This window comes from Ostrinia nubilalis, chromosome 14 (genome assembly GCF_963855985.1).
Source record: "Ostrinia nubilalis chromosome 14, ilOstNubi1.1, whole genome shotgun sequence".
Taxonomy (NCBI): domain Eukaryota; kingdom Metazoa; phylum Arthropoda; class Insecta; order Lepidoptera; family Crambidae; genus Ostrinia; species Ostrinia nubilalis.
The window spans coordinates 6,882,786-6,908,595 of NC_087101.1; the positions used below are offsets into that span (position 1 = coordinate 6,882,786).

General features: G+C 34.5%; 1 protein-coding gene across 1 annotated transcript in view; it reads left to right on the forward strand.

Moving 5' to 3' along the window:
- The first annotated feature begins 14,665 nt into the window (after positions 1-14,665).
- LOC135078057 (transcription factor kayak) overlaps positions 14,666-25,810 on the forward strand; it is a 55,871-nt gene continuing 44,726 nt past the window's right edge. The window contains exon 1 of the mRNA XM_063972620.1: positions 14,666-15,127. The gene's annotated coding sequence lies outside the window, so the exon portion shown is untranslated. The remainder of the gene's footprint in view (positions 15,128-25,810) is intronic.

The following is a 25,810-nucleotide window of genomic DNA, read 5'->3' on the forward strand; positions in this document are numbered from 1 at the left end:
GCGTGCGCAGCTGCTCATACTAATTTTCGATACAAAAGTAAGTGTTGGCGCCCTCACGAGTTTTAGCGGAGTTCTATATGGTAGCGGGAGTAGACTTAATGGAAATCTATGCTTCTCCGACGACCAGTTGTATGTGGAATACTCCAGAGTATGCGCACACAATAGCCTGGTGATTTTAGCACCTGAAGGAAAAACAAAAAAACATTGTTTACAAAGAAATCTGCGGCAGGTGTAGTGTTTTAATTTTGTTTTAGAAAGATCTCATAATTTTGTAAGTATTCAAATATTTAAACATAATAATTTGTAGATTTTATATCAAAAAATATAATCATTTAACAAAATTAATTTTCTTAGAATATTTTAATTCTATTAGAACCATTTTCCACTTCATCGCAGAAGAAGTCGCGGGCAAAAAGCTAGTATGAAATATGTAGTATTGCCCGCGGCTTCACCCGCTTGAAATTTAGTTTGTCACAGATCGTCATAAATTATAGCCTATACATTGTTATTCTGGTCGACGCCAGGGATGGATGAGCGTCGCTGTCGCTGGCGACAGGGTCTTCTGGTTCAGGGTTTATGGCGTAGGTCTCAGTCAAAATGAAATCCACTCGTAGAAATTAATAAACTCAGTGTATTCACGAAAATGATTACACACAGCACTAGAGTCGTATCGGAACTGAGTGAACCAAAGGTCTTGCGATAGGAACGTCCGACCCGAGTGATAGTTGAACACAGACTGCCTAGTACTGCTGTACTGTACTGTAAAGTTTCATCAAAATCTGTTCAGTAGTTTTTGCGTGAAAGTGTAACAAACACCCAGACATCCACACAAACTTTCGTATTTATAATATTAGTAAGACTAGTAAGAAGTAAGATAGTAAGATGAATTATTTTAGTTATTTGTTTACTTATAATAATATTTATTTATTTCTTAGCTCTGTCTGATAATGGATCTGGAGGAGATGCAATGGCCACCTCCGTAACAAAACAATAGAACCCTATGGAGTTTGGGCTTGTGTGATTCGCCTTGACGAATAGTTCGTATCCAGGGTCCGATGATGGAGCTGTAAGGGGGCAGATTTTTTTTTCACTATGTGACTGTCTTTATTTTGTACTTAATATATATTTTACATATTATACCTATTCGTGTTTCATTATGAATCGAAATATAAAAGACTTAATAAACTCTATTAAAAATTTAAATTAATTTATCAAGTTTGAATACCTCATTCTACCTTAAAATTAATAACTTAAATCAAGTCTTAATACGGTCACGGCTCAAGATTTTTTTGTCCATTTCAGCGTTCTTTTTACTCTTTTGACGTTGCGTTGACAGCTTTTACCTAAATTCGCGCGGAATATTTTTGTGAAATGGCTCTTAAGCGATCGTAAAAACGTTACGCAACGGGATAATGTATGGCACAAGGTGGCATTTGTTCTTGAATGGAGTTAACCTATATGTGTCGCGGGAAATTGGTCATTATTACAGTTGGTCAGAGTTTATGACTTCTTTAATTTCAATGTTATCATTTGTTAGTTGTAACTCGTCTACTGTAGAAAAAATCGTTATAAATGTAGGTACTGAGCGAATGATAACATGATACACCTGCATCCAGATGCATTTAGACCACATAATATTTTAGTTTTATAGTTATCCTACTTTTTATTTTATAATATTATAAATGCAAAAGTTCGGATGTCAGGATGTCTGGATGTTTGTTACTCTTTCACGCAAAAACTACTGAACGGATTTTGTTGAAACTTTACAGTATTATTGTTTGTAACCCAGATTAACATATAGGCTATAATTTATGCCGATCTGTGAAACTAAATTTCACGCGGGTGAAGCCGCGGGCAAAAGCTAGTTAGTCATATAGTTACACACAAGTAGCCAAAAACTTCGCAACACGTCTTTGTTACAAGTGAAATAAAGGTTGATTTGTTAACTTTTTGGCCACTTGGGTGTCATGAACTATTGGAAGGTCCACTCTGCTGTTTTCACCTTTGGTCTCTATTCAAGATTATTTCAGCCTTGAGCTTAATGAAACTTAATTAGCCTTGTCCTTTAATTGATAAGCGAGCCTGTGTTAAACTGGTAGAGTTATTTTAACATTAACTTAACGTTACTTAGTTATTTGAAATGTAGTTTTTATTGTGTATACTTATCCGTAAATCTTAAATTGAACTTAAGCCGAAGGCTTAAGTTCATCAATCATAAATTATTTATGTTATGCTCATTTGAGTTTTTATTATTTAACACTTTATGCTTTGAATGTGTTAGGAATATTGATGTGCTAAAATTATAAGCAGACGTCACTTTTGTAAGATTTTTTTATTTTCCTATTAAATTAAGCTTCAAAGTTAACTTTGCCTAATAACACGTATTATGTACCTATGTCATATAACATATTGCAAAAACATGGTCTAAAAGGTGTAATCGTGATACAACATGCCTCAGGGTAATATCATGCAGATTCACTTTTACGAGTATAATCTTAAATTAACATTACAGTATCAAAATCACTTTACATACTTTACCATTTTAAGTTGCTTAAAGTGACATTATACGGTACAGTCCTGTTGTTCCCCCTGGTTGGCTTCCCTGGGGGGACAACAGGACTGCATCCAATATTATGAGTAAGCTTTAATTCTAAGATAATAAAGTAGAGTTTAAAGCTTTTATTTACTTCATGTAGGGTTTTGTTTATTGCCTCTACACTAGAAACTCATTGTTAAGTATTTTTTAACTATAGATGTTAGTTCATCTCACGTGCCTCACGATTCCTGCGTAAGTATCTATTTATAGACATTTATGATTATGAAAATTATGCGGACAAAAAGTATTTACTTTACAGTTTTTGTTATAAACAAAAACGTGTTAGCTTTATGTCGAATCTTTGGCTGTAAACATTACGTCATTATGCAATAGTAGAAAAAAATGCATTTTCAGTTTTAGTAAGTTACCTATCATTACTGAATAATCTGAATATGTAGGTAGAGTTGTTAATCCCTCATAGGACTGATTTATACATACGAGTATAATAGGAAAACAACCACTTTTACATTTTCTGTAGACATAACATGATCAATATCTATTAGGTACTAATTAATTATTGTATTTGTTTTAATATAAGTGGTTTTAGATTGACTTATTACTGTAATTAACTATTTTATTTAACATTTAGTCGCATAAAAGTTACAAAAGATTGTATCTAAAATTGCTATTGTTGCCATCATTATCTAGCAAATAACAGTAACGTTAATTAGGTAGGAAAAACAATGTTAGATGCAAAACGCAATGTTACCTTGAAGTATATTTATTATAACTTATTTACTTTGATAAGCTCATGCTATGTTTTTATTGCTTTTGCATGAGGACTCTATATTGGTATTTAAGTTTTATTAAGGTGTCGTAACTTTAAACGGCTTATTGGCTTACATTCAATAAGCTTTAAGATGTTCTATAATCCTGTTCGGACGCACCTACCGCGTCTTTTCATTGGTTAAATGCCAAGGTTCTGAAAGACAAATCAAGCAAGGTAAATGACCAAATAATTATAGAGCTTTTTGAATTTATAAAGTTTGGTTTTCAGTCTTCCAAATTATATTTGAATAATGAAACAATGAAAAATGTTTGTAGGTCGTGTCGAAATATTGCAATTATTACTTATTCATTCATATGCTGAAGTATCCATTTATTTATTAAAAATATATTTTTGTAAATAATCTAAAATAAGTAAAGATAAAGATTGTTTTTCAGTCTTTCAAATGATATTTGAATAATTGAAAGAATGAAAATTTTTCAAATGTCTTGTAGAAATATTGCAATCCCATCAAAAACAATACTTGTCAAAAAAACCAAGTCTCGCAACTCAGTTGTTCTACGGTAAAAAGTTGTGAGATCCATGTAATACCAAGTCCAGGCCAGGAAATCTTTAACGTATTACATAAATTATTGACTTGGCCATCGCACTAAATAATTTTATTTACACGTGTTTTCATGCGATGACCAAGTCAATATATTTATGTAAAACGTTAAAGATTTCCTGGCCTGGACTTGGTATTACATGGATCTCACAACTTTTTACCGTAGAACAACTGAGTTGCGAGACTTGGTTTTTTTGACAAGTATTGTTTTTGATGGGATCTCATTTCTTTTTGTATTTTGTAGACAGCAGTTATGTATCTAGAAAACTGGACCGAAATTGAAAAATTTTACTCGACTTGGCGGTTGCACTACCGTGCCCCCAAATATCATTTCTTTTTGTATTTTGTAGACAGCAGTTATGTATCTAGAAAACTGGACCGAAATTGAAAAATTTTACTCGACTTGGCGGTTGCACTACCGTGCCCCCAAATATTTTAGTTTTTCCTTGATTCATACACCAAACACTACTTATATTCCAAATTTGAAGCTTCTAGGTCTGCTAGAAGTGCCTTAGAGTTTTGATGATCGGTGAGTCAGTGAGTCAGTGAGTCAGTCAGTGAGTGACAAAATTAAGTAACTTTGACCCGTTATAATTCTTAAACTACTGGTTCGAATTGAATGAAATTTTAAATATACCGTGTCTTTACAATGCCTGCATAGCTAATGAAAATTCAGCCTTCTAGTTTTATCCACAACGAAGTTACAGGCGGTCGAAAATGGCCTGAATTGCTTCGAGAAAAGGATGGTACGGCCGTGCCGCTTTTTTGCTCGACTTGGTGGGGGCACTGCCGTGCCCCCAGATTATGATTTGTTCATTCATAATTATGCTGAAGTAACCATTTGTTTATTAAAAATATGTTTTTGTAAATAAGAAATATGTTCTTTTATTTTCTAGTGTGTATCTAATACAGAACTATATCCATATTCCATGGATACAAAATGAGTCATAATTTGTATCCGTTTAGTTTGCCTTGTATCATTAAAAGCATCGATTAGTTTATATTGACGGGTTGAATTCAATTGAGGGTTAAGTAGGTACAAATATTTGTACAGGATGTATTAAGATTGTAAATATTTTACTAGAGTGGCTTATAAGTATAACCTAGTAAGTATCAATTAGGTAATTACGGTAGACGTGAATCGAGCTTAACATTATTTTAATTTAAAGTTACTTGTGGATTCAGTCGGTAGAAGGTGGTAGAGAGCTTTTCCACCATTTACCGTCGATGCTTTTTCAGCAAAATACGATGAATACAAAACATTTTATGGCTAAGCATCTTCTTTAATTATTAAATAGTAATAAGACAGATATCAATTATACCTAAGTGGGCAATGATCCAAAATGCAAAAGATGCAAATAAAACAAAACTACCCAACGTCAGAATTAACCCCCTGGACACCTTGTATAAAATTACAATATGCATGCCAATCCGGCGTCGATGCTTTGCCATTAAGTGGAACTCATAAAATCCATTGAATTATAAGTATTATCATCAACTACAAAACAAGCCGACGGCTTAGAAACGCTTGCAATTTGTATCATGCGTTGCTATCATAGACTTAATTGAATTCCTATCTAAAAGATACGGCTGAGCTGAGTAGAATGAACGATTGAATTAATAGTTATCTAAGTATTACTTACCTATTTGGCAAGATATCTGCATTTTATAAAATCTTTATACCAAAATAATACTTAGGTACACGTACCTACTTACTTACCTTAAAAATAAAATTAATTTTAACTCTACTCGTATTCTTAAGCAATTAGATTATGATTAAAAGAATCAAGAACCCTTAAAAGCACAAAAAATACGAAATCTTGTAATCAGCATTATGGGATGGAGATGTGAAGCTCTTGACATTTTCTAATTGCTGCCAAACACCTTGAGTCCACAAGCCCTTGCTTCCTTCATCTTATTAGAATTAATAACAAAAGTATATCTTGATTCTTCGTTGAGACGTGACTTACAATGTCAGTTTTTGGAGAACACTTAGTTCAAGCATTTTGTTTATTTTCTTAGAATTAGCGCATACGAAGGTTAGTTTAGTTTTTTATAAACCGTCAATCATACTAAGATAGAACATTTTTAGGCAGTGTTAAACATAAACTTTTTCGTAAGTATGTTCATCGCGTGCTTAATAATTCAATAACAATTAGGGATTTATTAGACTGAAAGAGTGGCGATGTAGTCATTTATTAAATGGTTTTGAGGTAGGTAATAATATCAATAATCGCGTGTTTACGGCAAATAATTCCACGTTAGTCTCATCGTATTCACATTAATCAAACTGTTAGAGACCTTGGTTAATGGATATCGAATTAACACCTAATCTATGAAGGCTAAGAGAAACACGGCAATTTGTTTTGTCAAACTTCTGTTTGCTTAATCATTAGATTATGAAAATATAATCTCGAGAATGTGTGGTGTGAGATTTATTAATGTTATTTTTGTCTATCCGGTTGTCGCTTGGACATGTTAATAGGTATTCACGTATGAGAACTGTTCTGTGTTGTTCTAGCTATGTCCGCAACATAGTACTGATGACGGCTGAAGCTAAACATGGTGCCATCTTATGTGGTCCGAATAATGTGTGTGTGATGTGTAACAGAGTATAAAATTTTCAGCGGATTGGTTTTAAAGTAGGTAGGTACGTAAGGAACGTATGCAGCTAGAGAGTTTTCTTTTTTCTGATGTCATATTTATTAAAAGATAAAATTAATTAAGTAAAAGTTGTGTGGATTGTTCCTTCAGTTTCAAACGATATAGTTAGTCTGCATATAAGAACGAACACGTTGCTGCTGAAGGAAATAATAATATTCTTAACTGTTGACTTCTTTTGTTAGTTACTTTTACAAAATAAAGAAAAAACTAAAGACGTCTCTTTAAGTTATGGAATCCATCAAACTGAATTGACTACAACAGTGCACGACAAAGAAATATACCTACATGCAGCACACTCTTTCAGCAGTCAGACACTCTTTCAGCAGTCAGTTACTCGAGTAGACTCATCAGCCTACAACATAACATTTCAAAATGTTCATTACTGAAGTCATTTATAAAACTCCACGTCCCGTCTACGAGTATTACTCAAACTCATCCGCCCATTTATACTTTTCAGAGGCGAAATAATCTAAATGTCACCCCATTATCAACGTGGCACGTGTTCGAGAGACATGCTCCAGAAATCCCAGCCTTTGGTTATTAACGATAGACAAGGCACACCCTCTCTCTAGATTTACAACTCAGAACAAAGGACATCAATTCTTATGTGACATGTGAACTATGAAACTTCTCTTGGGAAAATGGGAACATTTGTTGCTAGTTGTTGGAATAGTGTGGATAAGATTATATGAAATTGATTTTACATGTAAATTAAGATCCTTTGATATGAATCGACAAGATATGAATGATTATTTTCTGTGATTTTTTTACCTGAATTTAATTAATTGATTGTTTGAATAACTTATTATTTCGAGATGTATTTACATTTAACACAGGTCATATAAAATGGACTTTCTACCTATATTCCTGAAACAGCGATTTTGATTAAACGATGTTAAGACAAATAACTGAAATTGAAAACTTATAAAGATAGAAGAACTCTACATTGACCGACGTTTATTTGAAATGTTTTAGCCTTTTAGACACAGTGATTTATTTGATATCTGAATAACAATAACAATCATAAAATAAACTGCATATTTTTCGTGGTGTGGGAGGAAGTTGCTTTGAACTTTTCATTCAGCTTTCAATCACACTGACGCGATGTTGTTACAGTTTCTTTGACAGTTGCCTGATTGTAACTATTCAAGTATAACCGCAGCAATACTATTGCCAACGTATTAGTGGTAACTTGTAGCGGCAGATAAATTGAAACGGCATCTCTTTGTCCTGTCAATATGTCAGCCGAACGCCTTCCAGTGTCAGGGTGATGAAACAATATGGCCCGTCTCTAGCACCGACTAATTATAAATAATAGTGACAAAAAGTTAATAGCCCAATCAATGTTTGCTTTAAATGTAGCGTCAGCTGTTTTGTAGAACCAATCGGGATAAAAAGGAATCTGTCATGCGTAGTCACAGCTTTTACTTAAAAGAAAAGATATTTCATAATGATCAATATCGAATCGTTAATAGAGACGATGGAAGATCGATGATGTCATTCGCATGCTCAATTAGTTACAGCCAGTATTTGGAAATTACTGACCTAATTTTTTTTGCAATATTTTGCAAAAGGAATACCATAATATATCTATAACGTCTCAAACTCACGAAACCATTATGGTGGCTTAAGACAATTTCCTCTCAACTAGCGTCTATCTTTGCATTCTCTCACATTTTTAACGTGCATGTGCATCGTGATACGGAAAATGAAAACTTTCCTTGAATTCTCTTGAGAAATTGGTTTTCCATAGTCACTTAATTCCCCTATTTCGACTCATTCAAGGTTTTTCATCACTGAGCCAACATTGTTCTCCAAAGTCCAATTTATTGGTAAGACGTAAAAAAACTTGAAAACGTAATAAACAGAATATAAGCAGACAGATTTTTACGCATTTATAATTTTTGTAATCAATACATGTTAGGAGCTAGAGATTCTAAGGCTGAGTTGCACCACCTAACTTTGACCGTAACTTTGACGATAACCGGTTTATTTTGTATGGAGTTTGACAGATTTCTGACGTTTGTCAAAGTTAAAGTAAGATGGTGCAACCCAGCCTAACATTTAAGTTTATCTTGACAGTGTTTTCGAGAAGCTTCGTAGACAAGTCAGTGTCGCCGTGTCAACTGCCATTTAGCGAGGTGTGGTCTAGCCTAGCAGCCACGCCTTTTGTTTGCCAGTAGATTCAACCGGTTACCTGTCTGAGGTTCGATTCCGGTGTTGGGTGAATGTACTGATCTTCCTTTTTGGGGTTCCGGAGGCAAATAGATATCCATAAATAACCACTTCCTGAAAGAATAATTCTTTCAGGAAGTGGTTATTTATGTTATTTTTATTGATCATCTGGTACGAGTATTGAAGTGCAATGCATCTAATTGTGCAGTATTTAATTTTGGCAGGGACTTTACACTACTTACTAATTTCTATTTAGGTATGTCTATTTTCTAATATTATTAAACCTTTAAAAATAGAATACTATCGACTAATAGTCGCAGACTGAATTAATTATACTGTATGTGAGTACGGGAGCCAATTTTTAATTGAATTGAAACTAGTATAAACTGGAATGTCCCATAGATTTGGGAAACCCAGTCTCTACCACACCAATTTAGTTATTGACAACAAGAGTAAGGATTATTTTTATTCTACACATCTCATGTGGATCCCTGCCTTGAATAAGAATAACCCTTGCTTAATGGTTTATTACTTTTCAATATGTAAAATTCAAATTGCTCTATGTTAATATAAATTAAATTACCTAGTTTGGACTAGTTTTTGCTACGACTTCACACACTTATCTTCACGAAGGGTTTGAGCTTTAAGGAAAATGAAACTTTTGAAAAATTGTATGATAATCAAGATATCATTAGAAGATCTCCTTAATCGATTTCTAGAGCCTACTATTCCTAATTAATGTTAATAATTTTCAGATACGTCCCATAATAAAAAAAAATTGATCAATTCTGAACAAAGTATAATTCTAGTATACAAACAAACATTTTATTCCTTTATTTATGTACATACTCGTATTGGTTGATGTAAAGTCTTAAGAAATGGATTTAGGTGAAGGGATTGGCTTTTGGTAGCGATAATTACTAGAGCAAACACGCAAGTAATTGAGATAGGAAATTAAAATATTTCTATGGAAACTATACCTACATATTCAGTCTTGGGAAGGAGGTCAAAGATATTTACATAGGTAAATTGGCTATACCAAGCAGAAAATTAAAAACAATAATTTATACATTCAGCTGGTATGTTTTGGTATGGTAACATAAAGACAGATGTTCAAGCTTCAGAAATATATTTAACTACCAATTAAATAACTCTTTATTTAGTTTTATAATTAAGTATTTTAAGCAATGGCCACTGAAAAAACTTACTCCATAAACAAACAAGGTTCTCTAGCAGTGTTTGTACCGATCACAACCGGGCACGGCCCATCAAGGTAAACCTTATAGCATCTTCAATCATCAATCATCAACAGCCCTTTACAGTCCACTACTGGACTATGAGCCTCCTCCACTATAGTGGAGGGTTTTGCCATAATCCCCACGCTTGGCAGGCGGGTTGGAGATCGCAGTTTAAAAGATTGATGTTTGTCAGAGAGCGCTGCTACCCGTTCTCTGTTTGATGTGTAGTCCCTATCGTAGTTATAGCATCTTATCTAGATGTAATAGGAGCTGCTTTGCAATAAAAATGTATAGCTTAAAGTGCTGTTGATGGTATAGTAGTGTTTGCCCTGATCACAACGGGCGTGTCCTCATTACCCGCGAACCAATGCAGCGTCGTTGATAATGCCAATTATCGCGGGGATTATGTGAGACACTATCTTGAGCTGACGTTTCCGACGGAAGGATCTGGACGGAATCACCATTTGGACACCTTACTTATTTTTATCGTAGTCTATGTATGGTACGGTACAGGAAAAGGTAAGTACCAACAAAAGTATAGGCACCGTCAAGTGACGAATAGTCAAGCGTCAAAAAACCAGTGGGTCTAGACAAAGTGCAAACTATAATCGCAAACCAGTCGAAAAGTGGTCGAAAAGCCCTTTTTGTATGGAGTTTTGACGGATTCGATTTTCGATTCGATCAAAAAGTGCGTTTTGTCTAGGGGGGCAGGTGGCTTAGTGTGAGTTTACATCAAACGTCTTCACTAGTGACTGCGTAAAAAATCGACATTAAATGTATGACGGATTGTACAGCGACGGATAGCGGATACATACTAAGAACTAAAATCTTCATAAACTTTTTGACGTAAACTCACAGTCTCACATTAAGCCCTCAGATGATTAAGACGCTGCCGCGCTGGAAGTACTGCGTAACTTTGCTCGAAGCCCTAAAGCTCGTAAAATCAATTTTCAGGACTATTCGTGCCTGAATGTGCATCATTTTCAAAAAAATCCCTTATACACTCACCACATCATGTTCGGATAAGTAAGATGTGTTATGTTTAGTACGAGAACGAGTTTAGTACGAGTACGAGTAAGTACGAGTATATTCCAAATGGTTTCATACCAACCGGCGTTTGTGGAAATCATTGGGGGCGGCCTATGTTCAGCAGTGGACGTCCTGTGGCTGAAATGATGATGATGATGATGATGATGATCTCCTCAACCAATAACGAGTCGTTAGTTATATCTGGCAGTAGATAATTATTTATTCGACGTCTTATATTTTGAACGATCAAAGGTTCTTTTTGTTTTATAAGAATTAAAGTCCACGATGATCAATTATGAGTAACACGGAACAATAACATAAATATTTTCGTAATCTTTTCTCGAGCAATGCCCTATAATATTGAAGGTTAAACAAAGTTAAATTGTATTGAAATAAGTACGACGTCGCTTTTGTCTTGAAATAATTACACCCGTAAAACTTTTACGGTATAAGATAACTTTTAAAAAAAAATAAAACCGACTTCAAATGCGTGAACACAAATAATACCTATTCAACAAAAAAATTATCGTTGAAATTGGTTCATAATCGGCGGAGATATTGCGTATAAAAAAGTTCATCCCCAATTTTCCACCCTTGGGGGTGAAATATTTTCTTCAAATTCGCATGAAACCACCCTTTTGATAATACCTATTCAACAAAAAAATAATCGTTCAAATTGGTTTATAATCGGCGGAGATATTGCGTATAAAAAAGTTCATTCCCAATTTTCCACCCTTGGGGGTTGTTTTTTTTATTATTAAATTTAAATGGGACCACCCTTGAGGTATAAACCTATACGCCGAAAAAAGATTTGTTCAAATCGGTTCATAATTGGCGGAGTTATCGCGTAACAAACATAGAAAAAAAAAACATACGGGTCGAATTGAGAACCTCCTCCTTTTTTTGAAGTCGGTTGAAAAGGATTCATAATGTAAGAAGTTTGTAAAACTTGATTGCACTGCTGCTTGTAGAATGCAGTGAGTGAAGATCATTAGGAAACAATAGATATTTTGTACGTACGTACAATATTTACATAAAAATTACTATTTGTTAAGAAAATAAATTGTAAATGCCAATCTACTAAGTGACGAGCATCTACAGAACTCTGTGTCTACACTGTGCAGAACGATTCTGTCTTCTTACAATTTTGTTAACTAAAATTAAAATTTTGACGAAAGGTCATGGTTTACCTTAACAATAAATTAAGTGGTGATTAAAATCTCAATCAAATTGTACTTGAATTGTGTCCCTGCTGAAAAATGCTGCGCAACGTAACTCCAGTTTAAAGAAAACACTCGAGAATGTGTAAGTTTCAGTTAAATAAAGAAAACTGTATAATTCAAATCATAACTCACCGACAACATAAAGACAGACGAAACTATTGTGTTTGAGTTCATTACATGAGTAATCGTTTCATTAATTATAACTAAATTCATCGAATTTAGGGTTTTTCCAAAACACAGGAAAACTTATATCAAAGCAAATACCATAGGTAAAAATCTTACCTTTTTGCTTCCTATCAATTAGGTACATAAAACTATTCAATAAAACTATAAATTAAAATCTTATCAAAGCCTACGTAATAATTATTACCAAATATTAATAATTTAATTCATGTAAATTGACATCGATATCAAATAGTGCAATTACGTGTCTTTTTATCTTTAATCTGTTTCCGATATCTACAGCTGTATCTTATAATTAATTAGTTTTGCTCCAAAATCATAGTAAAACCACAGATTAATAAGTGAAACTATTGGTGTTGAAAAATAATATTAAAATGCTTATGCTCATAAGCGTATGGTTTGCGGAAATCTTCAAAGCCTTTGCAAAGCGTTCATAATATGAGTTGATAAAATAAGAAGACATTATCGTCTAATTTTAAGCGACTCTATTTAATTAGGTACTTTCCATCACATAGATTCCATCAGCCCAAAGCTTCTTTAATTCTTTATCTACCTACTACGAATCGGTATTCGTGCCTCGATTAAGTTTCTTTTGTGAAGTAACGCCTCTGTTCTGTGGCTTGCGTTTAGTGAGATAGACTCTTTTTAAAGTAGGTAGCTACAATAAAATTAAATAGTAAAAAAACTGTGAAGTTTATTTTTGCTAGCACTTTTCAAGTTGTAGATTAGAAACATGTTTTGGAGACAACTCTACCATTCCTGATAGTAGGAATGAAACAATGTTGGGTGCCTATAGAGGCTCATAAAATCTGAATGTTATAACTGACACGAACAGTAAAATAGCAGAAGTAGATAAATAGAGGGACATATACCTATTTAACAAGCGGTCAATAGGCTTGCCTGAATAAAGTAACAATCGACCAACATTGGCACCGGATTTTCTATGCCCATATGCGCATAACCATAAGTACTTGCACGAACTCTAGCTAGAGTTCTTGCCTTTAAGTGGTTTAAATTTAAATTCGTTGGCCATCAGTATGGATAAAAAACGAAGTAGTCTAGCCACTTTCGAGCTTAGTCCGTCTCAAGGCGTCTCTTAACAGTCCTTAACTGCTCGTCGTTTTAAATGACTGACCAGTTTAATTACAAAAGTAACTAAATAATAGCGGAAGTCTGACAAATTAGTGCTAATCCCGCCGTGAATTACATAATTAAGTTAAGCTGTTTACACATTTCGTATGGCCACACTTTATCTCACATTGATAACGTCGATTTAATACGTGCACCATTGAGAAGCCGAGTGGGTGCGCCTTTTAACTCGTTATCTGTTCAAATTGTGCTCATAGTCAACTATGATTTGAATCTATCATTCGTAAATAGTCTTCGTTATGAATAAACGACTATAAAATGACTCTACATACATAACGAAATGTTCAATTTCACGTTTCCTTAATATCAAGTTTCGTAGCAAATCTCGTAGCAAAGCAAATCACTTAAAATAGCAGACGAGTTTTGAAATGATAAATCTTTATGAGACGTATTTCAAATGAGTTGGAATTCATATAGAGTTCCGTCTCGCTCTTAATCAAAGACGGCATTGTATTCAGTTAACGAAAATTCAAACAGCGCCCGTTCATAATGTTCGCGCGCAACTTAAACGCGTCGAAAGTTTTGAAGGTTCTGTACCTCTAGTACGAAAAACTTTCGAGTTCGTTTCGTTGCGTATTCAAAGTGTCATCGAAAAATTTTGTATGAAAAATTAAACAGCGCCCCCTAGGGCGGCTATAATATAGGGGGCGCTGTTTAATTTTTCATACAAAATTTTTCGATGACACTTTGAATACGCAACGAAACGAACTCGAAAGTTTTTCCTACTAGAGGTACTGGCAGCTTCAAACATCTGGCAACACGCAAGCCGCTATCGATGGAGAGATTATTGATGAATTTACAGCTTGTATCAAATTCTCAATCTGTCACACGATATTGATATCAGTTAAGTTTTATCATAAACTTTCAGTTAGTCGCGAATTGAAATGCCTCCTGGCGAATAATCTATCAATGAAGTCTCAGCCAATGGGCGGCGGGTATGGCGTGATGTGGCGAGGGCTTGGTTGGCCGGCGATGCCGCGATGTCCTATTTTTAGCGGAGCCCGATATGCGCGCGACGCGGCGACGCGTGCGCGAGTGTGCGGCGCGCGGCAGTGTGCGTGTGTTGTCGAGGCGGCTCTCTGTTTACCGCGCGGTTGTGTGGCCGGCTCGCGCTCGCGCTCACGTGTTAGTCGCAAAATCGAGTTTTCCGGCGACCGCCGAGCAGCATTAGCGTCCCATGGTGTTTTTCTTTCAGTATATCGGTGCTAATTCGTGCCGGAAAACGAAAACATTCGGGAGCCAGCCGCTCGTGCGTTGTTTCGGCCGGGCTCATAAAAAATTCAGTGTTTTCGGTGGATGCGATGAATAAATTTTGCAAATCGAGTCTGTGCGTCGAAAAGGTCTGTGAGAGCTATGTTTTGATCGGCCGGCGAGTGGTGGATGTGCCGGGTTTTTCGGACGCGGTCCGCTTGGTGCTCCTGATCCTGATTTGCCTGCGACTGCGGCTGTGCAGGGTATACCGGCCTCTGCTGGTGCAAGGATCCTGTCTCTACCAGGACTCTCTGGACGCCTTGGGCTCCTCACTCCGCACGTGTTAAGGTACGTACCCGAAACTTGTCCTTGCTCTACGTTAGCTGTGATCGCATTTAAATTGATTGTGTACCTACCTCTCCGCATCTTGATGCTAATGTGTGTATATTATATTCAAATACTAAGCTCCATTATTTTGTGTTTGGCTTCTTCGTAGCGATTTGTTTGACATCTGAGGTGGCTCTACATTATGTTTGCTAAAATCTGCTTATTTACACTACCAATATTCCGATAATATTACCTACTATAAAAAACAATGTTATCTTAATTAGGTAGCTTCAATATTTATAACCTAGTTAAACTAGGTTTGCCAGGAAACTAGTCCATAATGCAATAAAAGGACGCGATAGGTGCGTAGGAAACAGGAAGGTCGTTTTTCCGTCGCTTTCAGCGCGTATCAACATTAAACAGCTGTCAATGTGTTCGGCTTCACGCCATACATTTATTTACATTTCTCTTTCGCGCACTCGTTTTCGGAATTACGTAACGCATTCAAATGCGAATTTTATCGCAAGACGCGCACGTATTTATCTTTTCGGTCTATTGTTATTATTATTCGCTCATGCAGTTTTTATTACAAGACCACACTATCAAGTGGCCACTTAAAGATAAATAGGTGCCTAAACGTTTATAATTAAAGAAAAAGGTTTTAATCAATGTAGAGTCACAACGATAACCACCTCTAAACGCAATTGTTACAGTTAATAACATAATTAAGCAACTAGGTATAAATACTGACAACAACTTTAAAGCAAATAAAAGTCATAAAACGAGTACATTTGCAATCTAACCGCACATTATTATAATATGTCTACATCTAGTCTTAGCCCGGTTGAAAACAGATGCTAACTAGAAATGTTCCCATTTTTTTAATACATAATTGCCGTTTAGAAAAAATTCACGGTTACGTGAATTTATTAATCACAACCCACAAAAACTTTATGTAAATTAACAGCTATAAATAACTTCAATTCTTACTTCGACCGACAGCAATAAACCTGTTTCCCCATGATCTTCTTTTAACTATTAAAAAAAAAGAGAAAAATGCAAAGGAGTTTAAAAGGGTACTACGGATTGAAAAAAAATCCTTGCAAATCTTTCAGTAGGTAAAAGTATTGTAGAGATTGCCTGAAAAGAAATAAACTTACTTCGGAAAACATTCAGTTGTCGGTCTTCAGTTCGATATTTCCATGGTCATGAAGCCTGACATCAAGATAAGCAGTAGCCAAAACCTACATAATTATACAGAAGAAAAAAAATTACTCTTATCACAAATATCGTTTGGCTTTGGATATTGTTTTTTCAAAATGTATTTTTGTAATAAAGAACCATTAAAATAAAAGCTTTAAAGCTTTTACCTACCCGCAAGTAATACCATACAAGTAACGTTTATTAATTTAAGTTTATGGCTTCAGAGGTATATTAATTTAAAGTCAATTAACCACGGATGTTTAAACCGTAATTAGCTGCGATGTTGCATCAATGGAATATTTTTTATTACAAGGACTGTCGTATAAATTGGTAACTAAAGACCATAAATTGATTTTATATCTGATAAAGGCTGTAATAAAGTTGTGTGTTATTAATTTGGTTAAGTTAATTTTGTTTAAATTACATTGGAATATTTAATTTTAACTGCTAAGTAAGTCTTATCGCTATTAAATTCTTTATTGTATTTAAGTTAAGTAATGTATGTAAAAACTGCTAAAACTATAAATAATTGAATAGCCTTGTCCATCAGTTAACTTAAACTAAACTTAAGTAAAATCCAAGATTAACAGCAAGATTAGATACAATGCAATATTTTATGCAAATTCTAACATTTGTTTGTGATATTTAATATTCTTTTGACGGTGCTGACGGCCGGCTCAGGTTAATAAATTAAGGAGCGTAGAAGTTAATATTGCCATTACTTATTAAATATGAATATTTTAACATTAATTTAAACAATAATTAAGTTTTTGAGTTCCTTTTCTGGTTTATTTATATTCTAGATACCTACTTATACTAGTGCTTAAACAGTAAGGCTGGGAACATCTTACTTTTTGTTGTCTTTCAAACTCCATACAAAAAACCTCGGTTATGGTTGCACTACCTTATTTTAAGGTAGTGCGACTCAGCCTTGCTCTTTCAGTTTTGGGAATATGACAACCTGTATTAATTGTGATGCTTGTTAACATTATAATCTAAAGTCTCAAACGATAACCACAGGATAATAATTGTGCTTTATAATCATGGTTAAAATCTTTTTGGGCAAATATTACGAAAGTTACTCACTCTTAAACTTTGGGCGAAGGTTAAAAAGCCTAAAAAGTGCGGTTTCAAACGAGTTTTGTGGAATATGATGCCAGTACTTATTGAATGAACGTTTTGAGTAACAAAACTGCATTAAAGAAAAAAAAACATATCAACCGAATTAAGGACCTCCTTCTTTTGTCAAAGTCGGTTACAAATGAATGGCGATGGTGCATTACGAAGGTTAGGTCCTTTATCTATTATGTTTGTTGCCATATTGTGTTATGTTATGAAATAGGGGAATCCCCGAAAGGATGCGATGCTAAGGCATGAACTTGGAGCATTGCCAGTATTATGTATCGCAGCGGGCATAATTATTATGAGTTACTCAAGGTGTTAAAATGCCAATTTATAAGTAGAATAAATAAAATATTACCTAAGGATTGTGTTGGGATGTATCACATAAAGCTTTTTATATATGAAAAAAAAAGAAGAAAAAAAAGAAAGTTTTCCTACTTTAAATTGTAAATTTTACCTTATGAGCACTTCATTACCTCATGATCTTTAGCTTACAAGGCAGACAGTAAAAAGCCTTTTAGTTACAGAAATGCTTTGAAATTTGTATTGTAGAGTCAGAGAAATATAAAATAAAGTCAACTTATTTGTCGGTTATTGAAGTGACACGATAAATACGCCTGTAAAACGGATCAGACAGTTGGCAATTTTAAAATCTGCATAAATAATCTTGATATAATCGAATTAAAACTTACAAAATACAGCCGGCCGATTATACAATTATTGCGAGCTGCATGAATGAGCTACACCCACGCTCGAGGCGTTTTTTATAGCGACGAATGGGCGAAGGCATAATTGTTTATACAGTCTCAGTTCCGATAGAGGTCGCATATCACCAGATGCCACTGTGCTTTACATTCTTATTGTGTAAAAAGACGACTTATTAATTTGAGGAAAATTCAGCCTGCAATTGAAATAAGAACGTTACGGATAATATGAAGAAGATGAAATAAGCATTAAATGCAAATAACAATCACTGAAAATGAAATTTAAGGACTTTTAGCAAGTACTAGGTTAAAAAGTTAATTTCAAAGATAAATGAAATGATTCAAACGTTTGATATAATAATCGTCATAGGTCTAATCTAACATTTATAACATTGATAACAATCATCAAATTGATAATCTCTATTACAATTCCACGATATTATCTGTACATTTTGTAATGGAGGCACTAGGCAGAATAAAAAGAAAGGAAAAGTTAAAGCGCTAAAAATACAATCAACTCCAAAATCTAATTTATTGGGCGGTTAATAGAAAGAAATCTGCAAAATGCAACGGAGCAATTTAAAAATGCAAGCAACAGGTCCCGCTTTAAAGGTGCTCGCAGACGATAAGGCAGAACCAGTCAGCACGAACCGACAAGGCCTCCACACAAATGAATGGATGTTAATTAGTACATGTTTGTTTTTAACACTTCCACATTCACGCACACACCCAAGCTCTCTTGATTAGAACACACACACGACAATTGACCATCGTAAATGTCTTTTACTTAACAATGTTTAAAATACACCCACACATTCTGCAAACGTGTTTTCTGCATTAGAACTCACGAATTCACACAGATTCGAACAATAACACGATAGCCACATAGTCGATTTCACCTTCACACATACGATTTCGGTAGGTGTTAGTGCGGTCGTGAGAATAAAATGTACAAACTTTTGTTATTTTTTATCGAAACTTCAGCACTTAATCACTTCCTACAGCTCAAAGGGCGGAAGTCATGCGTTTACAGAAATAATAAATTAACGCATTTGGTGTTTCAAAACTATGTGTTTCTTTAATGCCCTTGACAGAAGGTCAATTGGGCGTGTGCTTTTGTAGGAACTCGTTGCGACATGCGCATCACATTAGTAACAAATCGAATATTGTTTGTGTTTTTTGCTGTGTGCTCGATAATTTTCGAGTGACTGCTGGACATCTCGAGTAGGTATCGCGAAGGACGATCGACTCCCACGCACTCGAGCTTACGTGTCGACAATCGTAACCAATACAATGATCAATACATATTATTTTTAATATCACAGATTTCGTAGCAGCAATAACATTTTTTTCGTAGCAACACCATTAATGCATTTTTTATCGGTCGGATGATTAAGTTATCGACTTGTACAATTAATCATATTGCATGACTCTATTGTTCTGTAGCTAAATTAATTCACGGCACTAAAACATCTCGCTTCAAGCACTATTATGCAACAATAGTGTACCGTGATAACCTCGTGCCTTAGTATGGAAATTAACACTTTTCTATAGATTTAAAAAACTCTAGTAGAGCCACTTCTGTACTCTATATCATCTAAAAGTTTGAATACTTCGATTCTTTATGTTGTCATAAAAAATAACAAGTGTAGGCAAATAAACTGAAACTGTGTTTGCCTAGTGGAGTCCAAGACATAGTTTTTAGAATTTTTAACCGCATGTATGTTATTTTATTTACTCAAAAACCACAAAGCGGATTCTTTGTGTACCTACACGAATGATAGCACTTTACCCAACTGAAAATCAGTGTTTCAGTCTCTTAGGAATAAAAGTCTTTGGAAAATTATTTTCACGCGGGCTCAGCTAGTCTAGTCAATACAATTATGAATAGACGATCCATTTAGTTAGATCCTATTACAGGAAAATTTACGTTCGTGACTCAGTAATGTTACTTAGTGGAATAATATTCGTGTGTTTATTTTAATATTCATAATTCAGGCATTTGTCAGTCAGGTATTCTTGGGTAAACAATGAATTTGAACGTAAAGATGCGAGACACGCCGTACATTGTACAGCGGCCATTGTCGAACAAAAAAGATTCACCTTTGAAACAAGAATTTAGGATGAAAAAGTTAACGAACTTTAAGAATTAAAATAAATTGATTTGTGATTGAATAACAATAGGTAGCTGTGCGAAAAGTTGACATTAATTTTCATGGATTACGAGCGTGCTTAGTTGCGATTTTTCAAATTGATTACAGGGCATGTAGTTAGGTAGATATTACATATATCGTATACTTTGTTATACGATGTGGGGCGACGTAAACGGACTCTCGGATAAGGTTGTTTGCGCTCAGAGCCAATATTTGAGATCTCAAACGGGTCAGGCGGAGACGCGCACGGCCATTCGCAAGTGCAAATTTCCAAGATAAAAATAATCTAGGAGCTTAATTAAGATTAACTGATAGAGATACGACCAATAAAACAGTTTGTGGAGTTAAAAACGCAACGCCTTGTATTACCCACTTGCAAACCAACCGAGTACAGTCATAAAAAGTAACCTTGAAGAGTCGTGTTTGGGAAGAGTTTTTTGGCCAGTCTGCTAAGCATCTTTTTTCGTTTCGATAAGTACAATTTTAAAGTGGATCGCTTTGAACTGGCACATCACTGTCAGTTTGTTGAAGAACACTTTATAGTACACATACAAATTATAGTATACATCCAATAGAATTACAATAAAAATATACATATTGATACTCGTAGGCTTTGCTCTATATGTATAAATTGATCCTAAAACACATAACTCTACATCAAATAATCTTTATTTGTTGTAACTTTTCAAATAAACTCCTGAATTCCTGCACAATATTTCGTTGAACAAAGATTATTCCTTACAAAGTCCATTTTACTGCAAAGGTCGAAATAATGTCACTGCATTTTTACGATTTGCACCAGTCTGGGTTATAACTTAGTAGTATGCCGGGCGCATCGTGCGTTCGTTTTTTTCTTATTGCGTTAAGAATATGATGTTTGTTTTTGAGAGAATCTTTAATTAGAATGACTCAAATATTTTTATAAGACGTTACATCCGTATGTGTATAGCGATATTTTGCTAATATTTTATATTATATTAACTAATAGTAAACTGCCTTCAAGAGTTGCTGCAATATTATTTATTGAGTTTTTCACACTTCAATAGATCCGGTTAAGCTTCATATTATTCAAAATTTCGGTGAAGGTGTTAATTGAGATTGTTCAATGACGATTAAGTTTTAAACTAAACATTTAGCGTAGGTAATATTTCAATTATGGATATTTTGTAGAAATGAAAATCGAGTTGAATTTTTGAATTTTCAGACGGTCATCGTATTGATAGCGAATTCCGTAGGGCGATTTCCATTGCTAAGTTCATGTTTTACCATCGTTCATGTTTTTATGTCGATTAGCATAGAATACATCTGTGAAAATGAAATTTAAAAAATGTCTCGAGGAAAATTCCACCGATTGTCCATTCAGAAACGTGCGTGATATTCATTCATACTAAAGTATAGTTTGCGGCAATTTATATTTTGTACAAATCACGGTCAAGATAAGTTGGAATTTGATTAAATTATTTCCAGCGGTAATCAGGTTACAGGTCGCGGGAGGAATGCGCCATACTTATTGACGCTTCTAGGCGTAGTGCAATCATTAGCCTTGCGTGCTATTTAGATGTCCCGATGACTCTGTATGTCAAGCTAACTGTGGCATCTTGCCTAGTTGTAATAGGGACGATTTTGCTATAAAATGTGTAGTGTGATGTGCTATCGCCTGTACCGTTCTCGAATGCTCAGCTTTTGAAGGTACATATAGCTGGATTGGACATCAGGTCATTCCATCCATTTAGGAATCTCATCTCACTCATAAATTAATGTCATCTTATACTAATAGTGCTAGTAGGTATTGTGTTGAGAAGCTAAACTTAATCATTTTTATTGATCAGGGGCCCATTTAAGATAAAATGTAACTATTTTATATGAAGGAAAGAGATTACGAATTAGCTTTACTTGTATGGCCATCAACTATCCTCTACCTGCCACCAAGACCCAATTTGAGTCTGACTCAAGCCCATCCCATGTTGTTTTCTGCCATCAAGGTTACAAGAGGGCTATGATTATACCAGTCTTCCAAATCGATGCGTTGTTTATCCAAAAACAAACCTTGCTCTACATGTTCAATTTTCTAATTGCGTTTGGCAATATCGAAAACGATTAGCGATCGGGCCTTGTCCGAGCGTGTCTCGAAAAGCTAAATTGCTAATTGTGCGAACATGACCCTGCCGCCAATTTGGGTCTGGCTAGAACTTAGCAAGTAGCTTGGTTCAAGGGCGGAAACATGCGAATTGGGCTGATGGTAAATGCAATCCAAATTGATAGACGTGTCCTAGAAATATAGAGTCGCCAGTCACCTCACTGCAACCATACATTTTATTTTATTTACCCGAAAAATTAAGTTAGGCTTGATATTGAAACCGTTATCAACCACTCTTTTAGATCCCTGAATGACCGACCTTGTCTATTGTTGATTTTTGATTAATTATGTTAATTAAATTTCAACACGTCGGAGTTTCGAATCATCCTTATTGTCATTTGTGTTGTATTTTGTAACTTGTTACGTTGAACTAAATTGAATTTAAGTAACAAAACAGATGCGATCGTGATATCTTCTTTAAACTGCTTGAGTGGTACTCTCATACACTGAGTTTTGTAACACATTGAAATGAAAACGGGTCACACATTTAACACAATTCGATTGGAAATGTTTACTTTTGTTTTACCTATGAAAAATAAGTATATTCTTCTTTTCATATAAGTAATCATATTTTTTTAGACTTTTATGCACACATCTGTTTAATTTTGTTAATAAATTATCAATAAATTATAATAAAATTACACAAAAAAGTATAATAATTATGAGCTTATTTTTTCCTATTTGCTAAGATAGAGCGAGCGATCAAGCTCCCGCCTCACTTTGCTGTTATTGACACAAAATGTTTACAGCAATATATTATCATTTCACATTGTCTTGTCAGGTCTGAAGGCTGGATCCTTTTGAAAGGCTCTAACGATAAAAACCCTATGAATTTGCAATCCTTTTTACATTATCATATACACAAAATTAATTACACAAATGTTCTGGTTGGACAAGTCCATAAAAGTAAATATCTGAACCTGAAATCTCTAAATTATATGTTAAAACTTATATGTAATAACAATAAAAATACCTCGTTCATTCAATTAGACTTAGACTCTCTTGACAATTTTGGCTACCCAATACTGTTTAATAAACAACTGTCAAGTCAATTACTACTTAGGAAAATACTACAGATAAATTACAGGGAAACATTTCTAAATTACCATAATAACTTAAGAATAGAGTCTAAATCTACTTGTAATGCCTATTCACAGACAGATTTCCCTCAAAGCGAACAGGTAATAACCAAAAATGTAAACAAGCAAACTGACTGTGCAATACCTCTAGATTCCAACGGTGATTTTTTTCGAGAGTCACAAAACCCAAATGTAACAACATAATAAAAGATAATATTCCTTATGACGACTTTATCACATATAAACATATATTAGTAATGCATCAAAATATAAATGGACTGCTTAACAAGTCAGATATGCTGAGTGTTCATCTATGGAATATGGTCCAGGAGGATAAGTTGATTGACATACTATGCATAACTGAACATAATATGAAGGAATGTGACAGTGAGCATATCAACATTCCAAACTATAAACTAGGCGCCATTTGTTGTCGAAATAATCGTAGTGGGGGTGCCTGTATACTTGTTAGAAATGTACATACATATAAAAAACTCGACCTTCAATTTTTCGGTGCTTTTAATTCTATTGAAAGCTGCGGTATAGAATTGCCTGATCACAATATAGTTGTAATATGCATCTATCGTGCCCCAAAAAATAACATAGACACAATGACTACCTTTTTTAGCTGCCTGAATGACATCTTAACAAAATATTGCATCAGAACTAATAAAAAAGTAATTGTGTGCGGTGATTTTAATATTGATATTTTGAAAAATACCAGATACTCGACGGAATTCCAAAACATAATGCTAAGTTATAATTTAAAATTAAGTGTACGTGAACCTACACGCCTAACAAGTGGAACTTGCATCGACAACATTGCCCACAATATCCATGGTAGTAAATCAGAAGTGGTAGAATTTGCCCTATCGGACCACACTGCTCAGATTATTAAATGTCCAGTTAAAAAATCATGTACCTTTTCGCATTGGTACTCTGTTAAACGGGACTTTTGTAGAGAAAACATGAATAAGTTCGGGGAATGCCTTCAAAGCTTAAGTTTTAGTGAAGTTTATGGTCAATCTAATGCAAAGGATGCATTTGCAGCATTCTATGATCTATTTCGATTGTTTTATAACCTGTGTTTTCCAATGATTAAACGTAAAATATCAATAATAAAAAAACCTAAATGGATATCGAATGGCATTCGGAAATGTTGCAGACATAAACGTGACATGTTATGGCAATTCAGACTATTTCCTAGCAAAGAAAATAAAGTTAAACTACAACAGTACTCGAAAAAAATTAAAAAAATTATCTCACTCACAAAAAAATCGCAAAATATTCACTACATTAACACGGCTAAAAATAAGTCAAAAGCAACATGGAACACTATAAATAATTGTAAAAAACTATTCCCAAAAGAAAACATTTCATCTCTTTCGTATAACGGTAAAATAATTAAAGACCCACAAATTATAGCAGAAGTATTTAATGGCCATTTCATTGACCAAGTCGTCCCCCTACAGATCCCTAGTCCCGATAGCGTAAAAATAATTAATGGCACTACTTGCCATCAATCAATTTACATGAGCCCGACTATCCCTGATGATATGTATGTTACAATAATGTCATTAAAAAACACATATAGCTGTGGATACGACGACATAACAACGGTAAGTATCAAATATGTAGCTCCGATTATTGCTCCTGTTCTCAGTTTCATAACAAATCTATGCCTAGAAGATGGTTACTTCCCCCAGGAACTGAAAGTATCCATTATTAAACCACTTTTTAAAAAAGATGACAGAATGAATGTGAACAATTACAGGCCTATTGCGTTAATTCCAATTTTCTCTAAAATAATCGAAAAAATTATTTACAGCAAAATGATAAGCTTTTTGGAAACAAAAAATATCTTAGCTGAAGAACAATTTGGATTTAGAAAAAATAAAGACGTTAATTTAGCAATTTATCGTTTAATTCATAAAATTTTTGAGTGTGTTGACAAAAAAGTACCTGTGACTGCATTATACATGGACATGACGAAGGCCTTTGACTACGTCAATCACACCCTTCTTCTCAAAAAGTTGTGTGCGTGTGGCATAAGAGGAAACGCCCTGAAACTTTTAGAATCCTACCTAACTGAAAGGCAACAAATAACGTGCATTAACAGAATATGTTCAAAAACATTAACTAACAGCTGCTATTATTCAACAAAACAACGTGTAAAATATGGAGTGCCGCAAGGCAGTGTTCTTGGGCCGTTGTTATTTCTACTTTATGTAAATGACTTGCCAAAGGTTACTCAGCACCCTATGACTTTGTTTGCTGACGACAGTACAGTTCTATTTACTGGAAGT